Source organism: Protopterus annectens, chromosome 6.part0 (genome assembly GCF_019279795.1).
Source record: "Protopterus annectens isolate FY-2018-M chromosome 6.part0, PAN1.0, whole genome shotgun sequence".
NCBI classification, from domain to species: domain Eukaryota; kingdom Metazoa; phylum Chordata; order Ceratodontiformes; family Protopteridae; genus Protopterus; species Protopterus annectens.
The window spans coordinates 906603338-906617387 of record NC_056737.1 but is presented as its reverse complement, the minus strand read 5'-3'; positions in this window follow the sequence as shown (position 1 = coordinate 906617387).

The following is a 14050-nucleotide window of genomic DNA, read 5'->3' as shown; positions in this document are numbered from 1 at the left end:
ACTTAAGTTGAAGGTGTGAGTGAAGTATAGTGAGTAAGCCAGGATTAGTGCCAGGTTTGTGTTTTTTTTTAATATTCTTTTAGGGAGCATTTAAAAGGTGGGTAGGTTAGAAATAGTTCTGGTGATTAGATGTAGGGAGTTTCATTTTCTTGCTACTGAGTATGAGTATAGGTTTTGTCCAGAGGATTTATTTGATTTATTTATGCTGAGAAGTATGTTTGTCTTCTAGTCTCAGAATTCTTTTTAGAAATATATGCTGATTAAATGGGTAAGAGCTAGGCAGGCTAATGGTTTCTGTATGATTTTATGTATTGTTATAAGATGTATGTAGGAGAGGTGGAGGGGGAGTTCCAGCCAGCTAAGGGAATGCAGCAGAGCTTTACAGTGATGGGTAATGGTTAGAAATGGTGTTCCACAGAGTAGGGAGGGAAAAGGGTAGGTTTTGGCTAGAATAATTTTTGTGAGTGCGCTCAGAAAATACTTGTTTCTGATTATCATCTGTTTTGGTGGGTTTTCTTGATAAATGTTGGATGTGGGGGTCAAATTTAAGATTATCATCTATTATGACTCCTAATAGTTAGGTATGGTGAACTGATTCCATTTCAGTGCCATTTGCTGAAAAGATTTTGAGAGATGCTTTGCTAGGGGATTGAGATTTTGGAGTAAAAAGGGCAATTATCTTATCTGAGGGGTAGTAAGAGTTGGGCTTATGTTTGCCAGGTTTCAATGGAGATGACAGCTTGTTCAGTGATTTCTTGGAGTTGAGTTAACGTGTTTGAAAAGCAGATGATAGGAGAGTCTTCTGTATACTGAATCAGGGTGCCTTCACAAGAAGATGAATGTAGGTTATTCATAACAACATTGAATAGTAGAGGCCAAAGGATGGATCCTTGTGGGACTCCTGTAGAAGTGGTACAGTATGCAGCTTGTTGCCTGTTGACAGAGTAGCCGGAGAACCATTGAATAGATGGAGATGATAGACCTATGGTGGAAAGTTGATTGAGGAGTTTAGTGTGAAAGACCAGGCTTTTGATAGGTATAGAAATACTGCAGATACAAGTTTATTTGAGTTGTGACCATTATTGACAGAGTCTATAAATAATAGTAATGCAGCAGAGGTGCTGTAGTCTGGCCAAAATCCATGTTGTGTATTTAGTGATTAGCTCATTTTGTAAGCGATAATGGAGAACTTGTCAATGTATACATCAATCAAGGATTTTAGAGTCAGGGAACAGGATGGCTATGGAATAGAAATTTGTAATGTCAGTGGAAATACCTCCTTTCTGTAAGGGGATAATATGTGTCATTTTCCATAAGGTATGGAAACAGGATTCTGTAACTGATCTGTTCATAAGAATGCAGATTGGATATGCTATTGCATCTGCAGCTAGACTTAAGTATTTCGGGGGTAGATTGTCAGCTTAGGAGAAACAAGGTTTTAGTTTATTTTAAATATTTTTATGAGAATTATAGAAACTAATTGAAGGGTAAAGTGGTTGGAGATCTCTATGTGTGTATCAGAGAGTTTGCAGTTACATGAGCTTTGAGAAGGAGACGTGCTAGGGTCTACGGTAGGGGTAGTTAGCTGTGTGGAAGGGAGTGTGTGGGCTGAGCTGGAGGTTAAGTTGGCCATGCACTCTATGAAGTATGCATTGACATAATTACCTTTTGAAGAAGGGGAATGGCTGGGTATGAGCCGAGATGTGTTTTTGTACCTGAGTTGGTGAGAGAAGATACGGAGGACCGGAATTTCTTAGGGTTCTTTTTATGGCTATCTTGTAGATGAGTATAATAAGACTATATATATATATATATATATATATATATATATATATATATATATATATATATATATATATATATATATATTAACCTGTTTCTTGACTTGGCTTTGTAACTGTTTGAATAGTTGCAGATTGTTGTCATTTTTATTCTTTTGCCAATTAATCCATGCTTTGTCTCTGTCTTTCATAAGGAATTTGCATTGCTTGGTGAGCCATGGGGTATGTTTGTTTTTAATTATTTTGTATGCTCATGGGCTAAAGTGTTAAGAATATTTAGAAATGCTACACTGAAGGATTCAACTGCATCATTTAAGAGGAACCTTTCTAGGATGGACTAGTTAACTGCTTTCAGAGTTTCAGCAAAAAGACTCTTTGGAGAAATTGGAGAAATCACAGGTAGTTTTGAGCTTATGTTTCTTTGTTAGTTATGTAGTATTCCTGTGGGTATAAGGTGGTATATGGTCACTTAATATATTAGGGTGGGCACCTGAGCAGGTAAAATTAGCGTGGTTGGTAACCAGAATACAGTCCAGGATAGATTGCTGAGTGTTATTTATGCCATATTTGTTGGTGTATTAATAAGTTGAGTGAATCCAAAGAGGTTCAAGCTGTTGATTGCTGAATTTGCTGATAAAGACTGCCAGTCAATGTTTACATCACCCAGGAGTATAATTTCATTTGTGATTGTATCTGTGCATACACACACACACACACACACACACACACACACACACACACACACACACACACACACACACACACACACAAGCGCACACACACACGGTGTTGAGTTTCTGTATGCGACATGGGCTTCTTGTGTCAATAAATCACAAATGTACTCTTAACCACACACACACTCACACACACACACACACACACACACACACACACACACACACACACACACACACACACACACACACACACATACTTGCATGCACATACATCTAGATATGAAACTTAATCATCCCCACCCTCATCATGATCATATGCAAGATGCTTGTAAGTTAGCATTAATTAATGTAAAGCTTTTAAATTTTAAAATACAATTCTTCTACCTCAACTGTATATCTTTCTGATGGTTCACTGGTTATCTGTTTAGTTGATTTTCCCTCATCTTCTCTCTCCCCTCAATAACAATTTACCTGCAGCAGCCATTGTATTACTGATGTTTATTAAAAATGTTTTCCTACAACGTCCTGCTCCTCCTCAGATGTAACATGTACCTTATCTTTGTTGAATGTGATTTTTCTCTACCATTAACTTTAACATCATCATGTGACTATCTGGTTCACGTTTTAGAGGACTGCGTTTATGAACATTGAAGTTTGAACCAGGTATGTGGCAACAATTTCTGGTTGCTATTTTCACAATTCTTTGTGGTTGTTGCTATGACAGGAGGTTAAAATGGCAAAAAGAAAAAGGAGTGTAAGTGGGAAACTGAGGCAAAAACAGAAATGCTATATTTTTATTATATGACTGGATGTTACAAGAGATAAATTTCTTCAACGCAAATTAAAGAAGATGGGTATAACTGATGCTTTCCTTAACGATAAGGTAATAACAAAGAAATGACTGGAGGAGCAGCTAATGAAAACAGTGTAGTTGTTTGCTAGTGACACCTTGTGGTCAGTGGGGGAAACACTGCACTTACATGAAAGTTCTGTCCATATTAAAGTAGATAGGAAATAGTAAGTTTAAACAATCAATTCTGTTTTATTATGTTGAAAGACAGTGACTGAATCAAAATGATTTCTGACTAAATATGTGCATTTGCAGTCTCTTGCAAATCGTTGAATGCTCCCTATTAACATAGCAAGGAGTTTTATTTAAAATATACTTAACTATATGCAGAGCCCATGCAGGAAAAAGAGAAAGAAAGAACATATTAGCTTCAAAGCAGACCACCAGATTACTATTAGAGAAATCTGTCTGTCTACATCAGCATTTCCACTTGTGATATGGGGTAATGTCTCCTTTCAAATACAACAAAATGCCAACCAGCACATACTTGACAAAATCAGTAAAACCCACAGTGCTCTTCTCACATTGAGCTCAAAAACACTTCTCAGTAGCTCATTTCACAGCTAGTCCATGATTTAATTCCTCAAAAAATAGTTACAAAACATAAGACTCGTATCCATCAATAATTCATGTTCTCCTTTCACCAATGAGCAAAGGATAAAACCGAATAATAGGTCAACCTTTTAAAATAAACCTTCCAAAATATTAGTGTGGTACTGAGTACACAACATAGGCCTATTAATTTGCACAATAAATAAATCCATATCTGTATAGCTTATGCTTAACCCACTGCTAAACTGCATGCCTTTTTGTCCTTATCATTTAACACACACTAATTGTAAGCAGTAAGTAAAACCAAAATCCAGTTATTGTTAGGTTAAATTCGGATTATTCTGAATAGGAAAGTTTCAAAATCAAATTGAAAAACAGTCTTGGTATATATATATATATATATATATATATATATATATATATATATATAAAACTATACCACTGCCACATTAATGAAAGTGAGCCAGTTTGTTGCTGTAATACAACAACAATTGTAAGTAAAGATAAGAAAATATGGCAATTACAACTACCCCTATGGTTTAAGAAGGATCTCAGTCACTGAGATGCAGAATATCAAAGAAATAGATGCCATTTTGGAAAGGAGGCACTTAGAATGTGAATAAACCATATGCAGGAATTTTATGTTATGAAGTGTGGTTTCTGACTTTTATTAAACTAATCTTTAAAGTTGCATCACTATATCTGTTTCCTTTTTCCAGTTGCACTTTGCCCTTAATCTCATAAGAGCATTTTTGTCAAGAATGTACACCGTATTTTATAAGTACATTAATTTATTATAGTATCGTTCAACCTATAGTTTAGTATTCAGCATGCAGGACCACAGATCACTTGTCAGTCTATCAATGCTCCCCTTGGAACAGATCAAAGCAAGCTGTGCGGAGATATAGACAGCACTGCTATACACACTGCCTGCAATGAATATTCACCAGCACTGTTTACCATAGAAACAATCGATTTGCACTTGAATAAAAGTGAACATTTCCTGAAAACCTACTCAAAGAAAAAAATGAATACTAGGAAACAAAATGTACAATTTTAGCAACATTTCACACACACACACACACACACACACACACACACACACACACACACACACACACACACACACATACATACATATATATATATATATATATATAGAGAGAGAGAGAGAGAGAGAGAGACAGAGAGGTACTTTTCCATTACTTCATTAATTTCTTTGTCTTAAATATTCTGAATGTATTTAACTGTAGCTCATTACAAAAGACAACCTTCATCAACTTCACTTTTATTACCTGCAAAATAATCATGAAGATAGCTGAGAAATACCTGTGTATTTTTAATAATTCATGACACAGAATTACAGTTCTGTATGAATCTATTTTTATTGTAATTACTGCAGAAAAAATTAAAAAATAATCTCCTGGCATCTAAGAATGATAATCAAAAGAAATGCAAAGCATGTTAATATATGTGTTAGGGAAAAAAATATAAATGCATTTTATTAGTAATTAACAGATTGTGCTACTTTAACTCACAACAGTAACTGACTTCCACTACATCTTTTGCCATTATGTCATCATGCTTCAGAGCTGAAATATTTTCTTAGCTTTCATTGCATCATATCAATATTTGTTTGAAGTGCTAAGTCACAAAAGAAGAAATCCTTTGACTGAATGTGCTGTTTTTAGTTCTAAACATAAATTTGAAACATTTGGATCACTTTAAAAGAATAACCACATTACGAAGCAGTTCACACCTCAGTTTTATTTCATTGCTTTTTCAGAGTCCTAATTAATAATTAAGGGTTAGCATTTTAATCTTCAGTGTTCTTATATAAATTAATCTTATGTGAGGCATCTACAAAACTTTACACTATAATATCACCCTGAATGAACAGATCAAAATAATAAAAAAGCAAACAGCTAGCTGTTAAGTCTGTAAACAGGTTTGGAACTCATTTCCTGCATATCCTTTAAGCATATGCAAGTCATTAATTTATTTTTTCCTTTTTCGATCCATTTGTAAATATATTCTGACCTACTGTATCCTTCCTGAATAAAGTACAGTTGTGTAAGGTGAGCGTACCATAACAGAAGATGTTTTAATGATCATTGCTGCAGAAGCCTTAGCTATATGGGGTTATATCCTGCCAAGGATATAACAGCCAGACAGCTTCAAAAGCTTCAGTGTACCTTCCATGTGCCCAAACTGTCAAATAACTGAGCTGATCCGAATAGTAGATTAATTTGTATACAAAGCCCTTCAGAGCTTTCTTACCAGCAGAGAAATGGAGGTTGAGTCTTAAAAGGACTGTGCTAGACACAGCAAAACCTAAATATCCACACCCTAGCATAAATAACTCAACAAAAACAAGGAGGGGGTAGAGGGAGTGGTTTTTGCAGCAGTGATCATTCAAATAGCTACTGTTATGGTAAGGTCAGTTTACACAACTGTACTATGTTTATAATATTGATCACTGCTGCAATAGCCTTAACTACGCATGCCTCTCAACTGTCCTGATTTTCACAGAAAGTCCAGATTTTTGCCTCATATTTTTATCTGTTCTTCATAAAATTTGTAATTTTTCTGGATTTCTGTGACAAATCAGTGAGGACTGAATTCACTAAATAATGGCATTTGACTTTCAGACTTCATATCCTTCAGTGAATGCATGGTAACACAAGACCTTGTATTCTAGCAACTTTATAAGAGGAATATATAAAATGTTTCCCTTTTTTGGGGGGCTTTGTCCAACTCATTATTTTTGGCTATGTCCAGATTTTTTGTGCTAAGAGGTTGAGACCAATGGCTACATGGGTAGATTACCTTAGCTAACTATATTTGGGAGGTGGAAGGGGAAGAGTCCAGGAACCCCTGGAGGATGGTCCTAGCAAAGCTTGATCTGTACCTAGAGAAGGAATCAAGCATAAAGTGCTTTGTAAAAGTATATACAGAGGACAAGGCAGCTTTTAGAATACTTCAAGAATTCAATGCCTTCACAAAAGACAAAGATGAATCCAAGGGCCTGGTAAAGAGGGCCTTGACCCTGCCTGGAATAGATAACGAAATGTAATAACCTTAAATAACCATTTGAAAATAGCCTGTTCTGACACAAGTTGTCCCTTCTAACCTTCACAAGAAATAATCAATTAATCCAAATATTGGAGAGATATAGTTCTATCAAGACAGTGCGTGAATTGTCTGTTGACGTCCAAGATAATGAGTATTGTTTCTCCTCCATTTTTACATTCAATAAATAAAAGAGGAAGAAAGCTAGTTTGGATTAAAGTAAAAACTCAGATACCACTTTAGGCATAAAAAGGATTTGTTTTCAAAGAAACCATGTCCTTTTGGAAAATAGGGCAGGGTTAACTCAACATAAGAGCTTGCAACTCAGAGACCCTTTTTGCAGAGGGCAGATAAATCAGTAAAACTGTTTTCTGTGTTAAAAACCACAAGTTAGCCAGATTAGCTGTTTCAAACAGAACATTAGCTTTTCTAACACAAATTAAGATCCAAAGGAGGTGACACTGGTTTACTTAGTGGCCTCTTATGCAAAACCCCTTTAAAGAACATTTTGACAAGATACTGCCTTAAAAGAAGAGGATCTATGGGCAGATATGCTGAAAAGGACACTAAATGAACATTGACATAGGAATAATAAAGGCCATAGGATAGTAAATCACACAAATATTGTAAAACCAGAGAATAACTAGCCATGAATGGGAATTGGGAATGTTTTTGGCACCAGCTAGGAAATGTTTTACACTTGCTAATATATGATTTCCTAGTAGCAGACTTTCTTGCCTCTATTAGTACTTGCCGCATGTCCTCAGTAAACAGGTGTCTGAAAGGAATTAAGACCTTATCATTCAGGCAGTCAACTGAAAATGATTGATGTTGGAGTGTATTGAACACCCCTGTTCATGCGTGAGAAGATCCAGTCAGTGAAGAAGCTTATGGTAATTGCCCTGGCCTTTTCTGAAAGATGGGAGCATCACAAGTTACCTGGGCAATAAGGTAGTCACCACAATGATCTTGGGGACTCCTTATGAATATTTACAAGTAGTCAGGATATTAGTGGAAAGGGTGTAAAAGCATACAGGAACATTCCTGTTCAAAGAAAAAAAAATACATCTGTCTTCCTGGTCTTGCATATATTCTCAGAATAGAAACTTGCCAGTTGATTGATCAAAGAGGAGGCTAAAATGTCTATTTGAAGATCTCCCCACAGATGGATCAAATGTTGGAGGATCCCCTGATCGAATTTTCATTCGTGAGGGTCAGCCCTGGTCCTGCTCAGCTTGTCCGCCTCACAGTTTTGCTCTGAGGATGCCTGTAGTGTGTGATGGTACTGTGAAGTTACATCCCAGGCTAACATGGCTAGTCTGCAAAGGGGGTACAACCTTGTTCACCCCTTGCTTGTTGATGTACCATATGACTGTGGTGTTGTCTGAAACCACTTTGAAGAGGTACCAGGGCAAAAAATAGTTCAGAGAGTGCAGCTTTGTTTCTCTCCTTAGTGTCCCTTGCCCCTGCAGTTTTATCCCTCCAGAAACTGCTCCCCAAGCAAAGGCCAAAGTGTCTGGTGACTGACTGCTTGGGTATAGGGAGGTAGAAGGGGAGATCTGTATTTAAGGATATCTTCTGTCTCCACCAAAATATTTCTCTTCTGATAAACCCCAGCAATGGGTTTTGAAAAAATGAAAGATATTGATAGTGGGACCAAAAATGATTTCAGACTCCACTGTATCTTTCTTACGTAGTATCTTGCAAGGGTTATCATGAGAATCGTAGATACTATAAGACCCAAAATCCTAAGATATTCCCTCGTAGTGACCAAAGTCTGAGTAGAAAATCATAAAACACATATAAATTTGGACTTATTTTTTCCTGTGGAAGAAAAGCTCTGAACTGAGGTGTCTAGTTGATATCCTAAGAACACAATCCTGTGTGAGGGAGTCAAGAAAGACTTTTGACTATTCTCTTGGAATCCCAGCTTGTATAACAGATCTCTCACCCAAGAGAGATTTTCCTGATACTTTGAAAAACACTCTTCAAAGATAAGCAAGTTGTCTAAACTGGAAACATTTGGATACCCTGTAGCCTGCAATGAGGTATAACTGGAGCTACATACTTTGTAAAAAACTATTGGTGCAGTGTATAGTCGAAAGGTTAAGGGAGATCCAGACACGCAAAACATAAGAAATGTCTGAACTCTGGATGAATTGGGATGGGATGATAAGCATCCTATAAGTCTAGTGTTACCAGGAAACTTGAAAGAAGAAGCCACAGACGTAAGATGTTGTGAAGCGATATAATTTTGAATTTAGGCACTATCACAAACAGGTTTAGGAAAGAAAGATCCAGAACTGGGCTCCAAGCATTTTCTCTCTTTGGCACTATGAACATCCTTGAATTAATTAATTCATTCATTTTATTTATTTGTTTATTTATTTATTGACATTTGTTGACCGGGAAAGTGCACTGGGTCAGAAATCCATTTTCAGTGGAGGCCAGGGGAGAAAAGCTCCACAAACATATTTTTGTTATATAGAGAGCATATTTTTAAAGATAAAATAGACAATAACTATAGGCTTTGTATAAAAACAATGAACATAGACATTGTAAAAGATTTAAGTACAATACTAAAAAATAAAAAGCTGTCAAATAAAGATGGTGGTTGGTTTCAATGAATAAAATTCCTTTCCCACTTGAGAAGGAGGAATTTGTTTTATCAGTCCTTGGGACAACATGTGATGAAGAACAAGATGGAAACAAAAGAGTCTGAGCTGTAGGATAAGAAATGACAGAAAGGAAAGGAGGAATATCCTCCCACTGCAATATGTATCCTTGAATGAAATTCACACCCCATTTGTCTGAAGCAATCCATTGTCTAAGAGAAAAATGGAGATTAAAACTTTCTAGAAGAAAGAGTGGGCTAGGGTGGGAATGGGTCACAAGATCTTTTGAATAGTCATGCAGACGTATTGGACTGTCCTTGGTCAAGGCAGGATAGAGACTTCTTTTTGGAACTCCCTTGTCCTTTCTTCTTAAATGCCTGTTTACCTGAATTCTGTTGAGACTGTTTATTCTGTTTCTGCCCCAAAATGAATGAGGAGAAAGAAAATCCCTTGGAAAACCTGGAAAAGGAGAGATGGAAAATCTTAGACATTCCCTGGATCAGGTTGCCCCTTTTATCACACATTTTGATCATCTTTAAAGCAGAGGGACCAAACACTAAATCTCCATCCAAGGGAGAATTTAAAATCTCATTTTAACACCATCTGGATGTTTTTTTCAAAAAAAATGTAACATATGAACCTGACAATTCAAAATTCTGAAAACCAAAGTTACAGAAGAATGCACTTTTTCCCTATTATCTATCATTTTCACATCCTTATCGGAAAGAGTAGGACTGGCATCAATTATGTGTAGCAGCAGTTGGATTGACTAGTATTATAGCAGCTGGGTCAGGCCTGGGAATAGTGTATAAGAATTTAAACAACTGAGGAATTTTATACATCCTATCTGCCATTTTAGGGGCAGCTGGCTGACTATCAGGAAACTAGCACACATCCTCTAAAGCAGAAAGAATAGGGGTAATGGGTGTAGGTTCTGGAAAATCCTTCTGTAGCAACTTAAAATATTTTCTGAGGAACTAAGAAACCTCCATGTTCTCCCACAGAAAACACTGGCACTTTCTGGCAATAACCTCAGAGAAAAAGAACCATCACACGGAGAATCAGAAACTGAGCTCTCCACTGAGTCTGAATCAAAAATCTGAGGAAATCACACTATATCTGTACCGGTATCTTCCAGTTCAGATTCAGAATCTTCAATCTCTTCAGAAAAAGAGGAATCCCTCTTTCTTTTACCAGAAACTACTTTACAAGAAGGATCAATAGCCTGAATTAAGCCCTGAGCCAGACCCAGTAAGCTACTCCTGTCCAAAAAAATTTGAGGAGGAGTAGATACATGCTTGGTTTTCTGTTTTTTTTTTTTTTACAGGAAAAATAGAGCTATCTATTTACTAATGCAACAGCTGGTTCCCCAAGGATGGGCACAGCACTCTGACACAACAGGGAAACCTGCCCTGTTCCCTCTCCCTGGATCAACAAGACTGGCGTCCCTTGCCTACTGATGGGACACCCACAGCCACAGAGAACACGGCTAACCCCCAGTCCATAGTGGCTGTAGATACTGTACCAGACGGATCCATGATAAAAAGATGAGTGGTCCTAGGTACAACAAACAGTCACAGCAGTGTCACTCACCTATGGCTGAGGAAAATTGCTGCCCTCCTGTGGTGGCAAAAGCTGTTTATTTAACTTTTTCTTTTTGTGGCTGAAAGAAGAACCGTCCTTGGAACCAGTAGTCTGTTCCATGGTCAAGACGGAAATGATGACTCTTTCCTCGAAAAAAACAAGCAGCGAATACCATAAAACTACCAATTCATCATTTAATGGGAGGCATGAAGTAATGACTCAAATAAGTGGAACTGTTTCAGTCGTGATTGATAAGTACAAGAGTTCCTTTATCACCTCTTTTTTGTTAGACCAAGCAGAGGTTAGAAGAGCAATCATGAAAAATTGGGTAATTATTAGGGAAGATCATGAGTTGGCTAGCAAGTTAAGAGACAAGCCAACAATAATTTTCAGAAGAGGTAAAAACTTAAAAGATTTCCTGGAAATGCCTGTTAATTCTTCCTCAGACAATCAAGATATTACCATGAAAATATATGGGTTTTGTAGAGCCTGCTCCTATATAAAATGTACCCAGGCATTTGTTATCTATAGGAAGATGTATCAAATGTAAGGTAATTATAATTGTAATACAAAATGAGTGGTATATGCAGCCCTATGTGAGCCTTGCACTGCCTTTTATGTGGGCAGGACGGAAAAGGCATTAAAAGATAGGATAAAGGGACATGCATATGCCATTTCTAAAGCACAAGAAACAAATGCTTTGGCTAGGCACACTAAACTGCATCCTACACATTCCCCGGGATTCATGAAGCTTGCGCAAGATGCCGGAGTAGCGTCGGTGATCTAGCACCAAATATGGCCGCCGAGCGATTCAGGTACGAGCTGTTTCCACGTGCACTACCAGCGTACGTCAGAGCTGCACAACTCCCGGCGCATGTATGCTAATTACCCCATGCACAGCAGTGTAGCAGGCAAATGAAGGTATATAGTGATTCATGAAGTGGTGCAAGCATGAAGAAATGTAAACCAAGAAAACGGTTTACATTTTTTCAAACATAAAATCAGAGCCATGAAAGCGGACCAAACTTACGTATTACAATGTTAATATATGCCAATGGCTAAATATATAGCCAATGACATAAAAAAACATGCATGACACATAAAAAATAACATTTAATGTCATGGCCACGCTAACGCAAAGTAAAACCGCAGTACATCTGTGTGCAAACGGGATCACAAGGAAAATAGAGTTGGATGTCATAAAATTGCAATGTAACACAATTCATGAATTCCCCATAATAGTCAATGGCACGCATGCTACACCACAACCATGGCACAAGGGTTGCTAAGGGTCTGTGACAGTGTTCTGCATGGTAACTAGGAATTAGTAGTCAATGCCATGCAAAAGAGTCAAGTAATACTGAATCGCAAATGCCCCGCCGGCATAAGGATGTACCACACAGCATAGTGGTACAACACCGAGGAGTGGACTGGAGGTAAACATGACATCAAGAGAGGGGTGTGCCACCGTAGCTGTATGCACATTGGATCATTGCTAATCCAGGTTGCCTGTTGCTAAGCAAAGCTGCAGGATAGGGGTGTGAAAGTAGCCATAGCTTTGCTTAGCTGAGAGGACACAAGGTAACTGAAAGTGCATGTAAAGGTGGATGAAAATGCGCTCGAAACCCGGTAAACGGCTGTGCGCAGCAGGCACCACAGCTGAAACAGAAAGGATACGGGAAGACAATAAGGAAATGCTGCAGCATGGTAATTGGAGTACAAATGAGTAATTGACACCTAGGAACTCACAATGGGCCATTGACAACAGCTAACAAGGTTGCTAGCAGCTACGTGCAGAACAAGAAAGGGGAGGTGCCGTACAGCTAAGAAAAGAGAACTGTCATAGTAGAACAAAGCAAACTTGCAGTAGATCAACTACATAACACATTTCCCAACACAATCCTGGGTTGTGAAAGTACAAAACAAGAAAGCTGGCAGCTGGATGCATGCCTGACAATGGGAGGGGAATCGGGTTGAAAACTGAAGTAAAGGGCAATAGATGAATCACAGCAGCCAAGCGTAAGTCAACACCAAAGGCACCACAATAGCAGTACCTGCTGTAAAACTAATAATTAAGATACCCCACAGCTGGAATTGCACAAACACACCCAATTACACTAGCATCATCCATTGCACAATAGTATGAGGTGTCAAAGCCCCAAACACACACTTGTGTATTCCCAGACACTCTGCCCCATTGGTGTATACAGACGGGGAATTTTTAATATGTACATGTTAGGGGCCGTCATAGCTTTGATTCACCAGCATGTGTTGGAGACTGACGGTGGTGTGGAGGATGATGCAGACAACCATCTCAGGCACCGGAGGAGGAGAAGAGTGGTCAGACCCAGGGTAACCTACCAGGGGCTACATGATCTGGAGATAGTAGAGCGTTACATGGTGGACAGGGACATCATACAGCAACTTGTTGAGCTGTGCCAGCCATGCCTCAGAGCCAGAAGTAACAGAGGGGAACCCATCCCACCGGACACAAAGGTATGTGTAAGCTTGAGAATACTAGCCACAGGTACCTTCCAAAGGCCAACTGGGGATATCATGGGGATTTCACAGGCATCAGCATCCAGGGTACTCCACCAGTCCCTGGATGCCAGGTTACCACATGCCAATGAGCACATATACTTCCCCCGAATGCAGGAGGACTTGGCTAGCAATATGCGCTTCTTCCACCATGTGGCAGACTACCTGGAGGTACTGGGTGCAATAGACTGCACACACATACACATCAAGTCATCACCCGGTGAGCAGGGTAGGCCTACATAAACTGCAAGGGATACCCCTCCATCAACTGCGAGGTTGTGTGCAATGCCCAGGGCATTATCATGGATGTGTGTGCTGGCAGCCCTGGAAGCTATCACAACTCCCACATCTGGCATGCCTCACAGCTGTATTAGGTATTTG